Below are 14,580 nucleotides of genomic sequence, written 5' to 3'. Positions count from 1 at the left end.
GCATTTCTTGGGGTTCGTGCCGTTTTTTTAAAGAAAATGTTGACCGGGATGTTATGCGTTTATTTTAGTTCATTTTTTTTTAATTATTTCTTTATTTTTATTTTCCTCCGCGTTTGACGTTGCTGGCGTATATAGGCCTATACATATAATGTAGCAACAGCTCTGATGGATGACGTTGTGTGTTCTATAGCACACAGCATCAGCTGCACAGTTCAGCAGCTCACGTAATAGTTACAAGGAAGCGACGTCCGTTTGTTTTTCATTTGACACCGCGCGTGTAACAATTACCAATGTTTTCCAGACAGTTGAGCAAGCAGCGTGCTATATAGCACTTGGCATCGTGTCTAGGGTTCCCTTTGATTCCCTGTACTGCTCTGTGCTGTGAGATCTTCATGTTTTATTCTTTATACATATATATATATGCTGCTTGGATGTTATATAACTTGCCCAGCTACCCTTGTGTATACAGAGAGCGCGCACAGCCGCACATGCTGCAGCTCTCTTATTTTAAATCTATATAGGTGGGGATCTTGAACCATATCTATAAAACGTTTCACCTTTTTCCAACATCAATGACGAGATCTCCAAGGGTGATGCTGTATTATATATCCCCCGTGGTAGCCTTCTCAGAGCTGCTGGATCGTCATCACAGCAGCAGCAACCAATCAGAATTCCATCTGTGTTTCTTCTCTCAACTTTTCAGATTTATAAAATGTGTTAATATTTTTTTTTTTTAACCTCTAAGAAATAAGAATTACATTTTCAGCACTACATAGCTGAAATATATATCTTGACTTCTAGAGAAACCCCTCTGGCTGTCCTGCCTAATAGGACTAGCATTAGGCCTAATAAAGCGGTATAAAGGGCATATACACGGGCTGCTGCTTCTGCTGGGCGGCCGGGGCCAGCAGCCATGTTCGTACATGGCCAGAACTAGAGACGAGTACATATAGAGAAAAGATCTTGGGTTGCTCTGCTGCTGAGAATTTGAGAGAATGGGCCGCCACATTTCTCCCAACAGTTCATCGTTAGACATATATAATATAAATAGGGCTCGCTCACTGTCAACCCTATATATGTAGAGCATGCAATCTTATTGTATATATTATATGCATGCATATATATATATATAGCCTGCATAGAGATCCCATGTATATCATGTGTGCACAGCAGCACCAGTCTTCCAAAATCTATACATATAGGATATTTATAAGCCATTGAAAAGGGCCGTCTGCTGGCCATCAGCGCAATTAAAATCATTAGTGAGCTGCTCCTGCTCGTTCCCCTCTCCCTCTCTCTGTTGGGGCTAATTATTTGTGCTGATAGATGTGCTCTCTCTAGATATATGTATACTATAAGGACGAATCTACGTATGTATAGATAAAGTTGCAGCTGCTGGATGATGGCTGCTGCTATATAGGGGGTCTCTTTCCATCTCTTTTCATCCAGCAGTTGTTTGTATGTCGATTTAATATTCCCTGCTGGACTCGTCAATGACGATGTCCACAGCCAAGTCACATCTATATCAAAAGCAGCTAAAGTCCCATCACAGCAATGTAGCTATAAATGTTTATTCAATACATACATACACATTAATATTATATAGTTTTGCTTTAGAATTGCCTATATATTTAGCTACATTTTATACCTGAAATTATTCCATCCCAAAAAGCAGTAAACATAGCCTAATAGCTAATATACAATGAGTTAATTCGTTGTATTTATTTTTTCTCTCCTTTTTTCATTCACATTTTATTCACACACTCCGTCGCATTCAAACTTTGAAAGATGTTCATGCCGAAACGTTGACATTTAGGGGAGAGGGGGGCTAGTTGGCAGGTGGGGTAAGTTGGCATTTTGCTACTTAGACCCCTTACAGACCAAAACAAATCAAGCCTTTTACACCAAATATGAAAGACAACACCCAGATTGCTCATACAAAATTTCGAAAGTAAAAAGTAGTTCTAGCATTAAAAAGTTATTTAGTTATCAATTTATTTGTTCGAAAAGCACCCTGTGGGGTTAGTTGTCAGAAATTTTGTGGGGCATGTTGGCATACAGATTTCTCACGAGATGCTGAGTTGCAAGTTTTCAAAATTCGACCTAGAAATTTTGGAGCAATGCAGAATCGTCAGCAGACAACTTACCCCGTAGGTGGGGCAAGTTGACAGACTTTTTTTTGCAGTTTTTCTCAATTTCACAATTTCGTGTGATCAATTCATAGAAAATTGAAATCTGAATCTGATTTATTCATTCATTTTATCAGTAGTGTATTCAAAAAATTCAAAAAAATTCGGGAAAAATGCACCTGACAACTAACCCCCCCTCTCCCCTATATAATAGACAAACGTAATATTTCCAACGACTTGTAAAACTCCTTTTCTATAGTGAATTGTACGTAGTAGTCTAAGTATCTATACCTAGTGTACCTACATACATAAGAACATCTTGTTTTTCCCCTATAGTTGAATCTTTACATCTAGACTGTATATGCATATATGTTTTTCTTTGAAAAATCGAAAACTGCTGCGTTACGTAGTAACAACAGCAGCCCTTTGGTGTATTTATTTTCAAGTTTTTCTATTTATCGTATACAAGAAGCGATGCACAAACAACTGCATATTAATGTATAGGGATATACCATATAGAAAAATGACAAAGGGGGTTTGATTGAAGTTGAATGGGAAAACAGGCGAAATCATCTTGTACTTTTGAGAGAAGATAAAGGAAGAGGACGATGTTAACAAAGTGATCGTGACCGAGCATATAGTAGTTGATTTATATAAGAACCATGCAAACAAGTTTTGCCCCCCCCCCTCCCCCACCTCACCTCTTTGACCCACGAATTTGCTGTCGCTCTTCTCTCTTATTCTCTCTCATCTCTTATATATATGCTGGCTCCCAAGTTCTTGACATTTTCACCCTTTCAAGTATGTGCTGCAGCTATAGCACAAGCGTCTTTAATAACGTTCATCCTGGCGCATATATTCATCATCATCATCTTCGTCGCCGGCTGCACCTTTGACTTTTCGGCTAACTGCTGGTCTCCCCCCCCTGCGTCGTCGTCCCTATTACCCCTCCTCTCTCCATCCTTCAATCCTCTTCCCGCGCGCGCGTCAATTAAATTCCTGGGAAAAGGTTGAGCTGCACCTTATATTATACATGCATGTATAATACATGATATAAATATAATATGTTCTATATTATAGGATCAAATAATATAAGGATGTGTAGAAATTTTTATATTTTATATTAAACATTATATTAATACGGGAGAGAGTTCCAGTGATGCGTTAATGAAACGATCATCAAGTGCTGCTGACTGTGATGCTGCTTGGGCAACAGCATCAGGACTGACCTATACAACGCAGCAGCAGCAGCATCAGTCTGTTGTGTAAATAACATCATCATAATATCTTATAATAACATCTGAACACGTTTCAGACGCGACGGAAAGACTCGGTGACTCCTCTTGAGCATCTCGTTATCTCTAGTTTCATATGCGAAGAAGCTATACAATATAATAATAGACAACAGCACGGACTATATAATAGCAACTTACGCCAGCGAGATCTATAAACAAGCGCATCTTAAATTATTGCATGTAGGAAAATAATAAATTATAAAATCAAATGATTTCGAATTTAGATCAATTTAGATTTAGTTCTTCAATGTAATCAGCATGTGTCTATATATTTATAATACAATTTGCGTAATATATATTTTAGCTGTGCTGCTGCGATGTATATTATTATTGAGATGTCGATATAAGTGCTTATATGTCGTCTATGCAGCAGTTTGCTGGTCGATCTTGACATTTTCACACGCTGTGTTGTTTCTTTCTATTGTGCTGTCTATGGCACACAACAAGGGTGACGCAGAACGAGGAATAAAAGTTGAGCGAAAACCCACACGGGACTCTCTTCCCACCCATCCACTTATACAGTCGCGGCTGAAAGTTTCTTTACGTGTAGCTCAAAAATACGCCTTTTTACTGTGTATTGGCGGATGGTGTTAGCCTATGGTAGAGGTTGAGCTACCCTATTTGCTCGTTTCTTTATTTTTTACCGCCCTTCTTTACTTAACTCTACCTCTTAACATTGATTACTAATTTACCCGCGATAACGCAAACGTTACGCATTCCTACTGCCCAATGCTAAAATGAAACTAATCAATGCAGAAATTGTCACAGTTACAAACTGATCAATCATCTGTCATTTTATCGTTTTATTTAAGAGCTATTGCTAGTTTATTGGGCATCGATGCAATTGCCTGATTATCGGCCATGGTTACCCATAGTTTAGAAAGCCGCGCCAACAAATCATTGTCGGAGGTGTAAGGGGGTAGGGGGTAAAACTTGAGAAAATCGAGCAAATAAGGTAACTCAACCTCTACCATAGGCTAACACCATCCGCCAATACACAGTAAAAAGGCGTATTTTTGAGCTACACGTAAAGAAACTTTCAGCCGCGACTGTATACACCTCACACAAATATCGCCAGCACTTTTACACATATATATATATATATTTCCTTTTGTCTTTATATCCTTTTTTTCTTCTCCCGGTGTAACACTAGTCCACAAGGTCTGAGCACTCTACATACTAGGCTACAGTCTACACACGCAGTCGTCTGAACTAGCAGCAGCAGCTGTTGGCGCTTCTTTCAAAAGAAATTGAGCTCATTCTATTCGGTTATTTGCTGCTGCTTGCTGCTGTGTTTCTTTCTTGATAATTATTATCGTTTGCTGGAAAGGGGAGAACCTCCACTTCAACACTTTTTGTGCAGTGGCATGACACCAGCAAAACAGAAAAGCAGCTCGTTTATATGCATCTTAATATGCAGATGTTTTATAAAGAACAGACAGACAGCATCACTCATCCGCACACATGATAATACTCTTGTTTTAGTTAGATATTGTATATTATATATCCTCGACTGACTCCTACACATGGCCAAGTTATGAAGGGGCGAATATTTCATTCCACACATGGCAGGAGAACAATTTTTTAACGCGAATTATAAGATTCGCATATTATTAGTGCTACTGCTGATGATGATGGGAGGTGTTGGCCGATCGATGATGGCCATACTTATACGAGGGTGAAATAATAAGTTCTGCTCTCAGCACTTGATTATATTTATTCTGCTGCTGCTGCTGTGAAGATAATTTGATTTGTTCCCAAGTCGCGTTGAAAATTGAAATCATTTTTTTCTCCCTTTCTTGTTCTCTTTTGTTTCATTAGAGAGAGAGAAGAGAGATCAGATTCATTTTAAAACGAATTTATTCAATTGCCCAAATGAATGTCACAAAGCGCAGCATGCACGCCAGGGGTGCTGGAGGCGAAGAACCCATTACTGGAAATTTCATTATTAGGCTATTACATATAGCTATAGCTACACACTATGCCGGAGGTGCTGGGATCGGCTGGGATGCAGCAGCACAAGCTCTTATGCAATTACACACTAGGATGACACAGACGCGCACATCAGAGACATAGGCCTATATAGCCGCTGAGAAACAATATAATACGTATTATGTAATATTATATAGGCTCCTCATATAAGATAAATAATATTATACAGCACACACGCGAAATCGTGGGGCAATGAAATTGGTTTAAATTTTGCATTTTCATTGATGTATTACAAGATCGATTTTTTTTAATTGAGATTCTTTGTATATTCCTTAATTATAATACAGTCGCGGCTGAAAGTTTCTATACGTGTAGCTAAAAAATACGCCTTTTTACTGTGTATTGGCGGATGGTGTTAGCCTATGGTAGAGGTTGAGCTACCTTATTTGCTCGTTTCTTTATTTTTTACCGCCCTTCTTTACTTAACTCTTCCTCTTAACATCGATTAGTAATTTACCCACGATATCCCAAACGTTACTTATTCCTATTGCCTAATGCTAAAATGAAACTAATCGATGCAGAAATTGCCACAGTTACAAACTGATCAATCCTCTGCCATTTTAACGTTTCATTTTAGAGCTATTGCTACTTTATTGGGTATCGACTCAATTGTCTGATTATCGGCCATGGTTACCCATAGTTAAAAAAGCCGCGCCAACAAATCATTGTCGGAGGGGAAAGGGGTAGGGGGTAAAACTTGAGAAAATCGAGCAAATAAGGTAGCTCAACCTCTACCATAGGCGAACACCATCCGCCAATACACAGTAAAAAGGCGTATTTTTTAGCTACACGTATAGAAACTTTCAGCCGCGACTGTATAATTGGAACGTACACAAAGACCTCGTTAAAAATATGCTCTCGTTTGTCTGTGTACACATCTTCCACCAGCACTGCTGCTGCTGTATATTTATCATTTAATATACTTGAATATTAGACGTGGGCGGGTTCATAGGTATACACTGTAATATGTAAAGAGCTACATCACACAAGCAGACGTCTATTATAGATACACGCGCGCTCACAAACATCGTTCACAATCTATATGGAAACGTACGACATTATATCTATAGTTCCAATATGTAATACAGCAGCAGCATCATATAGATCTATACACACGTGTAGATCATATTTCTCTACGTTCCCTTAGCTGCTGGCTGGCTGGCTGGCTATTATGTCTGTTATTGTTTACCTCGGAGAAGGGAGAGCAGGGGGTGCTGGTTGCAGGGGGAAAAAAATGAAGAGCGTGTCACGTTTCCAGCAGCATCGGCTCCCGCGAAACACCAACCATAGAAGATATAAGAAGATGATGATGATGATGATGGGAGGACCCAAAAACACACAGGACGACGCGTGCAACACCAGCAGCACCCCGCCGACTATAAACAATCAATTACCGGTCTCCTCGCAGCTTGTATATCTATAGTACTGCGTGCCGTGTTGTATTATGTGTATACATGGTGGTATAGAGCCCCCCCCCCCCAAGAGGGCCTTTGACGCTTTGCGTCATCAGCACACAGCGATATATGTGTGTGTAGAGCTCTCGCTCTAGACTATGGGTGTGTGTGTGTGTAGATGAGTGTAATGTAACAATTACAACAGGAAGAAGAAGAAGAAAAGAACCGGGCACTATAACTTTTATACCGCCCTCTGCTGTATACATGTGTACACACAAGGCCGCCTCTAGTATGTACAAGAATAACAAGAGATAATGCACGTGTCTTTCAGCGACTCTTATATAAGGTCACAGGTGAAACATGGGTCGGCACTTAGTTATATTATTAAAAAACAGATGCTGCGGTGTGCTTCGTAATCTATATTATTTCATACTGTTATAATATGTAGATGATGTATAGACTATGCGTGATGTATGCTATGTAATATTAAGCTACCAGGTGCTGCTGTGTTATGCGTGTAAAAGGTTAATACGCGGTGCGCTGTGCCTGCTGATGCTGCTGTGTGTCGTCATCCATCTTTTTCCCTCGCGTCATTAAATTCTACTTAGTCGACAAGAGTTGATTTTGGATGTCCTGTTGTGCTGTCTGTGCTGGCCTGTATAATATTTATATTAGCTCCGTTTGGCGGTGCTGTGCGTGGGTTTGTTTGCCTATAATCATTTTATATAGACGCTATGGGGGGTCAGCGCAGACTTATATAATATTCGCATTGGGATTGGTTATTTCTGATTCGGTCCCGCGCGGCATCCACGACCATCAGCCAATTCTATATGCCTATAAATAAGAATGTCGGCTCATTCATATTCTCATCATATTATAATAAGACTGTAGTAATGATGACTGATTTGATTATTATTATAATAGGTAGCATAGATGATGACGCAAGGAATTGGATATTATAGTCTATTATGTATATATTTACATCATGTGTCTCGCTTGTATAATATTAAAAATTTAATTCCACCTCGCTCGATGACATTTAAAAAACAATGAATTATTTATTATAAGAAGGGCATCAGCATTATCTTTCAGATAATAAGAGACATGTTTCCCTAGCCGCATATTATATAATAACAAGCCGCAGCAGATGATGATGTCGAGAGAATATTCTTTGGAGAGGCTCTTGTCGCGTCGTCTCGGCTCGCCCCGTGACTTTTGAGATATTCGTGTCGTGCGCGCGTGCGGCCTGTGGAGGAGGTCATTCGACGTAGTATATAATATAGAGAATATAGGATTATTATGTACTAGCAATAGCAGCAGTTGTATAACGTACAATTTATAAGAAACAAACATGTATACACATACAAACAAGAGACTCTAGCTCTCTCTTGTGTTCTCTCATTCATTTGATATTTCCCCCTCGTCCAGCAGCAGTAGCATATCATGCATATCGATTGCTGTGTGTATATACGTCTTGTATATATAACATATAGTACATCACGGGGAGAGAGAGAGAGAAAAGGGCGGGATTTTCAAATACGCCCACGCGTGAATCACGTTTCACAGCACCGTGTTAGGGGAGAGGGGGGTTAGTTGTCAGGTGCATTTTTCCCGAATTTTTTTGAATTTTTTGAATATACTAGTGGTAAAATGAATGAATGAATTAGATTCAGATTTCAATTCTCTATGAATTGATCGTATTTGTCTACAATGTCCATTTACACGAAATTGTGAAATTGAGAAAAACTGCAAACAAAAAGTCTGCCAACTTGCCCCTCCTACGGGGTAAGTTGGCACTTGCCCCACCTACGGGGTAAGTTGTCTGCTGACGATTCTGCATTGCTCCAAAATTTCTAGTTAAAATTTTGAAAATTTGCAACTCAGCATCTCGTGAGAAATCTGTATGCCAACATGCCCCTCAAAATTTCTGACAACTAACCCCACAGGGTGCTTTTCGAACAAATAAATTGATAACTAAATAACTAATTAATGTAGAAACGTCGGGTTTCTTTTAAAAATAAGACAAACATTAATTCTATTTAGCTAATGAGTTTTCTGACACTCTTAGAGTTTTATACTATGAGAAAAATGAAAAGTGCTGAGAGGCCCAAAAAAAACTTTTTGCCATTTTTTTTTTTTTTTTTTTTTGCTATAACTCCCGTTGGGGAAGTCGTATACTTTTGAAATTTTGTATGAGCAATATGGGTGTTGTCTTTCATATTTGGTGTAAAAGAATTGATTTGTTTTGGTCTGTAAGGGGTCTAACTAGCAAAATGCCAACTTACCCCAACTACCAACTAGCCCCCCTCTCCCCCTATACAGCGTCATCCCGCTCTGCTTATTATTTCTCCGTGCATGCATACATTTCTATGCAAAACGGGGCTCTTTGTATGTATAATATAATCTGTAAATCTTGTATAGTACTATTAGATGTGTATACGTGCCCGCTGTGCATGTATGACCGTTGTGTCAGCACACGTCTCTTTTCATTCGTTATATAATCTTTGATTATTTCACCTTATTCTTCCCCCACCACCACCATCCCTTATTGACGTGACTGCATTTGTGTACATTGTGTGTGACGTGACCGTGTTCGTGCCTACACAACTGCCACTCCATTCACCAGTGGTCCGCGTCACACGCAGCCTGCTGATGCGTCATAACTCAAAAAATTTGTGGGCGCCCAATTGACTACATAAAACTGCCGATTGAATTCCGATGATTAAAATCGGCTTGTCTAAAAACAAAACAAAACAAAACAAAACATTGATACACCAGCAGGTGCTGATGTTCGTCAACTGTTTATATCCCACATGCATGCATGTGCTGTGGCTTATATTATCATACTCGCTGTGTATATTTGTTTGCCTTGCCTTTTTCCCGGGGGTCTATACATCAAAGTTGAACGAGAGTTTACGTTTATTTTGACATTTTGAGCTGCGCTCTCTTCCCTTTGATAGTCCGTTGAATGCTGCTGGGGACGATTAATAGATTACACACGCATCGACATAATATTATCGCCGAGTGAAAACAAAAAACACAAAACCATTTCTAAACGTCACATAAATGGTCACATTTATGATTAGCTATTAGTATATGACCATATACTAATAGCAAGCGCTCCGGCCATCCAACAGCATATAGCAGCAACATAGCAACAGCATGTTATATTATTTTATTATATAATATCATGTTGGCTGTTTCGTAAATATACCACCACTTGCTCTGCATGTCAGCATGTGTGTAGGCTATAACAAGATGAGACGGAATGCGTCCGGCATATCATTCAATATTACCGGGATGATATTACATCACATCAGCAGCAGCAGCCAAAGAGAAGAGATATACTGTGGAAGGACAATAGACATCTCTGCACAGTTGGGCGCGTCAACATTTCCAAAATGAGGGAATATACAAGATTCTGCGTTATGATGTCAAATAAAAGATAAAACGTCAAAGTAGTAATCATAACATTGCTATAGATATTAGATAAATCACGTACGTTTATAACCTTATCAAACTGCTGATGTGCTGTGGCCCTGCTGGCCGAAGAGCAGCACTCGATCCATTCGAGATTCCCATATATAGTGCTGCTGCTGTGTGATGTACAATACAATAGTAAATTGACTAATGCGACTGCCTTTATTGGACGTAATTGTATGTAGTCTATTCTAGTCTCTGCTGCTAATACTCACTCCATTGTTGGGCAATATTGCGCCCTGCGCTTTTGCTGGATGCTGCGGCCCGACAGCACCCGCACGATCGCTGGCCCCGGCCTCTCTATAGCAGCACACACGTGCCCGGCAGAACAGCACACGTCCGCCAAATCGTATAGCAATCATCATCATAATAATACGCGGACGCATTTATCATCAGAACAGACAGCACACAGCAGCACAGCAGAGAAATATAATATATATAAATACAATATATAATATAAGAGATGTAATACATATAATAGCCAAATTTCGTATTAGATTATTAATGGCTCCTCCTTGTCCCTCACTCAAGTCTACGCATACACTTATTTATAGCCTATACATCTCAAACGGATGATGGAATGTATTCGCTCAGTATTGCAAATAGTCAATCTATAATTTTAGACTGTCACTTTGAAACTTTCGATCGAGTTTCTTATTATACATACGTGTAATATCCGTGACAGCTGTAGATATTACACAGCGTCGTGTGCATGGGAGGGCAAACGGAGTTACACAATGCTGAAGAGGGCGTGTCCCCGATGCCGTCGGTCAAATGTAATATGATTTCATTCACATCACAATCAAAATAATACAAATATAGAACGTCTACTATAATCTATCGCTGATGACGTCAATTGATGTCAATAACGCAGGGGGCGGACTGCACATTATGGAGGAATATGACAAATAAGACCTAAAATGTTATATATGTAATACGATGTAATATGAAGAAAAACAAATATAGATTGATATCAGCAAAGCGAAATCGATCAGAGAACTGTTGAATGTTTTTCTGTATTATATACTGTATAGACGCGGTGGTGCTGCTACTGCGTGTGTACACACGCAAACAAGTCAACACACATTTCAATTCGATATTATATAATATTCCTTGTATATACATATTACTCTCTAAGAAACGCTGTGTTGAAAAAGGGAAACATGACCATGCTTTGAAAATATTCTAAATTCTATGTTTTCAAAACGGAAACTCAAAGTTTAAAAAATGGAGTAAATTTCTTTTTCTCATTTTTACCTTCGCGCCACTTTTGACATTAAACCTAATAAACGCCCCTCATTAAACGACACAGGATTTAACTAAACATTGCGTTAAGAAAAGGTAAAAATGTTAACTTTTTGCATCTCCTTGGCGGGATGTAAAAAACAAACATTTTGAAACATCAACAAATGAAATAAGTATATATCGCGTGAATTGGTTTGATAATCAAGTTTATTGCAAACCTTATCTTTAGTTTGTATACATCCTAGTCCTAGCAGAAAATTATCAACGGCTTGTTTCGTCCAAATTTCGTCCAAAGTGGCGTTAGAATAATTATTCAACATACTTAATAAAAGGCCCGTGCCACTTATTTAATGTGACTGCGCTGGGTATTGAACTCGGGACTCCCGGGTCCCAGTTCGATGCTGATCCACTGTGCCATTCTAGATATATATTTTAAATCCTTCACAATCATGGCATACTAGAAGATGGGCGTTGGGACCTTTGAAAATTTTTCCGAATATCCAAACATCACTTCCAATTCGCTTCGTAGCACCCATCACACACACCACACAAATGAATTAAAAAACATTATGTGAGCCATTTGGCGACACACTCGATGCATAGATATGCTTAGTCAACTATATTGACGGACAAACTAGATGTATAGGCCATTTCACGCACCGTGCCTATGCACGTTACGTATGTTTAGGCAATACGCATACATATAGCATACGAAAGAAACAGTACTTAATGAAAAGCTTTTTTTACACTTATTGTATTTTAAAAAGTATGTTGACTGATAGTACTTTTGGGACTTTAAGTACTTAATCTCTTGAATCGTAGTTATTTGAAAAAGTTGTTTATGGCTTTCTTGAAACTATGTTTGGAATTGTCCCCTCAATGAATTTTTTTTTTATCTAATAAAATGAATATATAGAGAATGCAGAGGATTAGATTTTTACCAAATTAGGTATAAATGCATTAGCTGCAAATTAAGGTATTCAACTTTAAAGTTAATTCATTTATTTATGTAAATAAAATTTTGTAAGAATTTCGAGAAATATGCAAATAAGGGGAGGGATAACAAGGCCATGGCTTCCAGCATAGCCTGGGGTTCTTTCGGGGCGGTTAGGTTAAAAACAAAAAGAAAACAAATGTGTTTGGTTGGGGGGAATCATTTTTGTTTCGAAAAAAATTTCTAAACATCGTGTGTCGGAGGAGGTGACAAACAAGTCATGTTTAGATATAGCAAAACATTAGTTTCCTTTTAGAACACAGCGTTTCTTAGAGAGTATGTTTCCTGCCATCGCATCGAAAGTTACGCAATCGGCCTGTATAGGAAGTGTATTATATTATATTGATTTTAAAATAAATACATAAATGAGATTTGTACCTCACGAGGCGCACAATCTAACCGCTATTATATTATTATTATTATTACATCTGACATTCAATCGGGGATCTAATTATAATATCTACGATGCTGTGTGCTGCTTCTGTGGGGTTGTGATGTGCTTGTGTTATTGCTGCGTATGTTATATGTATAGGCTGACGTATAATATTATTATTGATTCATCAGAGTCTAAACCTAAATACCTACATATAATAGGAAACACGACAACAGTCAATGTGCTGCTGCTGTGTGTGCTGTGTAGCGCGACGTCGGCGACGTCGGCGCGCCGTCGTGTCACACGGCAAGGAGCTTTTCTTTCAACCCCGTTTGGCCCATCAGCATCAGCAGGCAGAGAGGAAATCGATCGATAAAGTGTAGATATCGACCAGCAGACGCTGAAAACATGTATAAAGGCGCACCTTTTTAGAAATCTTAAGATTCCTGAATATATAGATTTTCAAATAAAGCGGTTTAATTAATAAAGGACTATACCCTATCACTTTATAATTATTATTCACCCAGGCTATATTGCACGCCCAGCACGGCCGGCTGCAAAATGCCACAAATCTCTGTGCCGAATGTCTTGATGATGTTGTATAAATAAATGGTGGGCTATACCTGACTTAATGATTGATTCGTTCGAAATATATACGTTGAGAAAGTTGTGAGCTGCTGATATGGTGATGCACAGCAGCATAAAGTCTATATATATATAATTTCTGTTGAGCAAGTTGGTGAGTGTGCTGTGCTGCTGCCGGCCCGGATGTCTGTGTGCATCTCTATGCGGCCGGCATCCAGCAGCAGCTTGCCGGACTCAGCAGCAGCATATAATACTTTGAAGTAGATATAGGCAGCACACTCGTCTAAACGCACAGCAGATAGTCAGATACATACTTGAGTTAGAGTGTAGGATAGCCGAGGGTACTATATAGCAACTATATAGCACGTGGGGGGCAGCAGCAACTCATTATTTCGTTATACATATAGATTTTTATATGATGTTATAGATATATATATGTACCCAAAGTCCAGCAAGCCGAAAAGTAGCCTATACATGCTAGAGATGTATAGTAGCCTAAAGGACTTTGATATACCGAGAATATCAAAATCATATAATATACAGCAGCATAGCACCAAATAAAGAGCTGTATATTCTTTTTGTTATATAATCTCTCCTGCTGCAGCACACAGCATATAAAGCCACCGACATCTTTAAATATAATACAGTTACATCTATCTATATATTATCACATTTTTCTCTTGCGCTTCAAAGGTTTTTGGCTGATGCTTTTGGTTATTCTGGCGAAAATTCGAATCGATTGACATTTTCCCGCCATCACTTATTATTTTGAAGCTGCTGCCTTTGCTGGTGTATTTATAATATTGCCATCGGCGACAACTTATTGACGCTTTCACGCGCTATACTATATATAAATATAATATGAACGATGACACACACGCGCGGGAACGTATATATTTTAGTTAGATAACTTTCTTCCGTTCAAATGCATTCGAATTCCCGCCGATTCTTCCGCCAGCACTTTTCTATCTAGAGAATATAAGAGCATTGTAGAGAGAGGGGGGGGGGGTTGCCCTGCGATGTTCGTCGTTGGAGCGGAGCTGACACGCGTTTCACAATACGCAACATCACGCACATCATCATCTAACGCGCG

At 39.0% G+C, this 14,580-nt stretch overlaps 1 protein-coding gene across 2 annotated transcripts in view; it reads left to right on the top strand.

Moving 5' to 3' along the window:
* LOC124352507 (dopamine D2-like receptor) overlaps positions 1 to 14,580 on the top strand; it is a 73,501-nt gene that overhangs the window by 12,502 nt on the left and 46,419 nt on the right. The window lies entirely within an intron of this gene.

Source organism: Daphnia pulicaria, chromosome 1, assembly GCF_021234035.1.
Source record: "Daphnia pulicaria isolate SC F1-1A chromosome 1, SC_F0-13Bv2, whole genome shotgun sequence".
Classification (NCBI taxonomy): domain Eukaryota; kingdom Metazoa; phylum Arthropoda; class Branchiopoda; order Diplostraca; family Daphniidae; genus Daphnia; species Daphnia pulicaria.
This window is presented reverse-complemented; position numbering and strand designations above follow the sequence as displayed.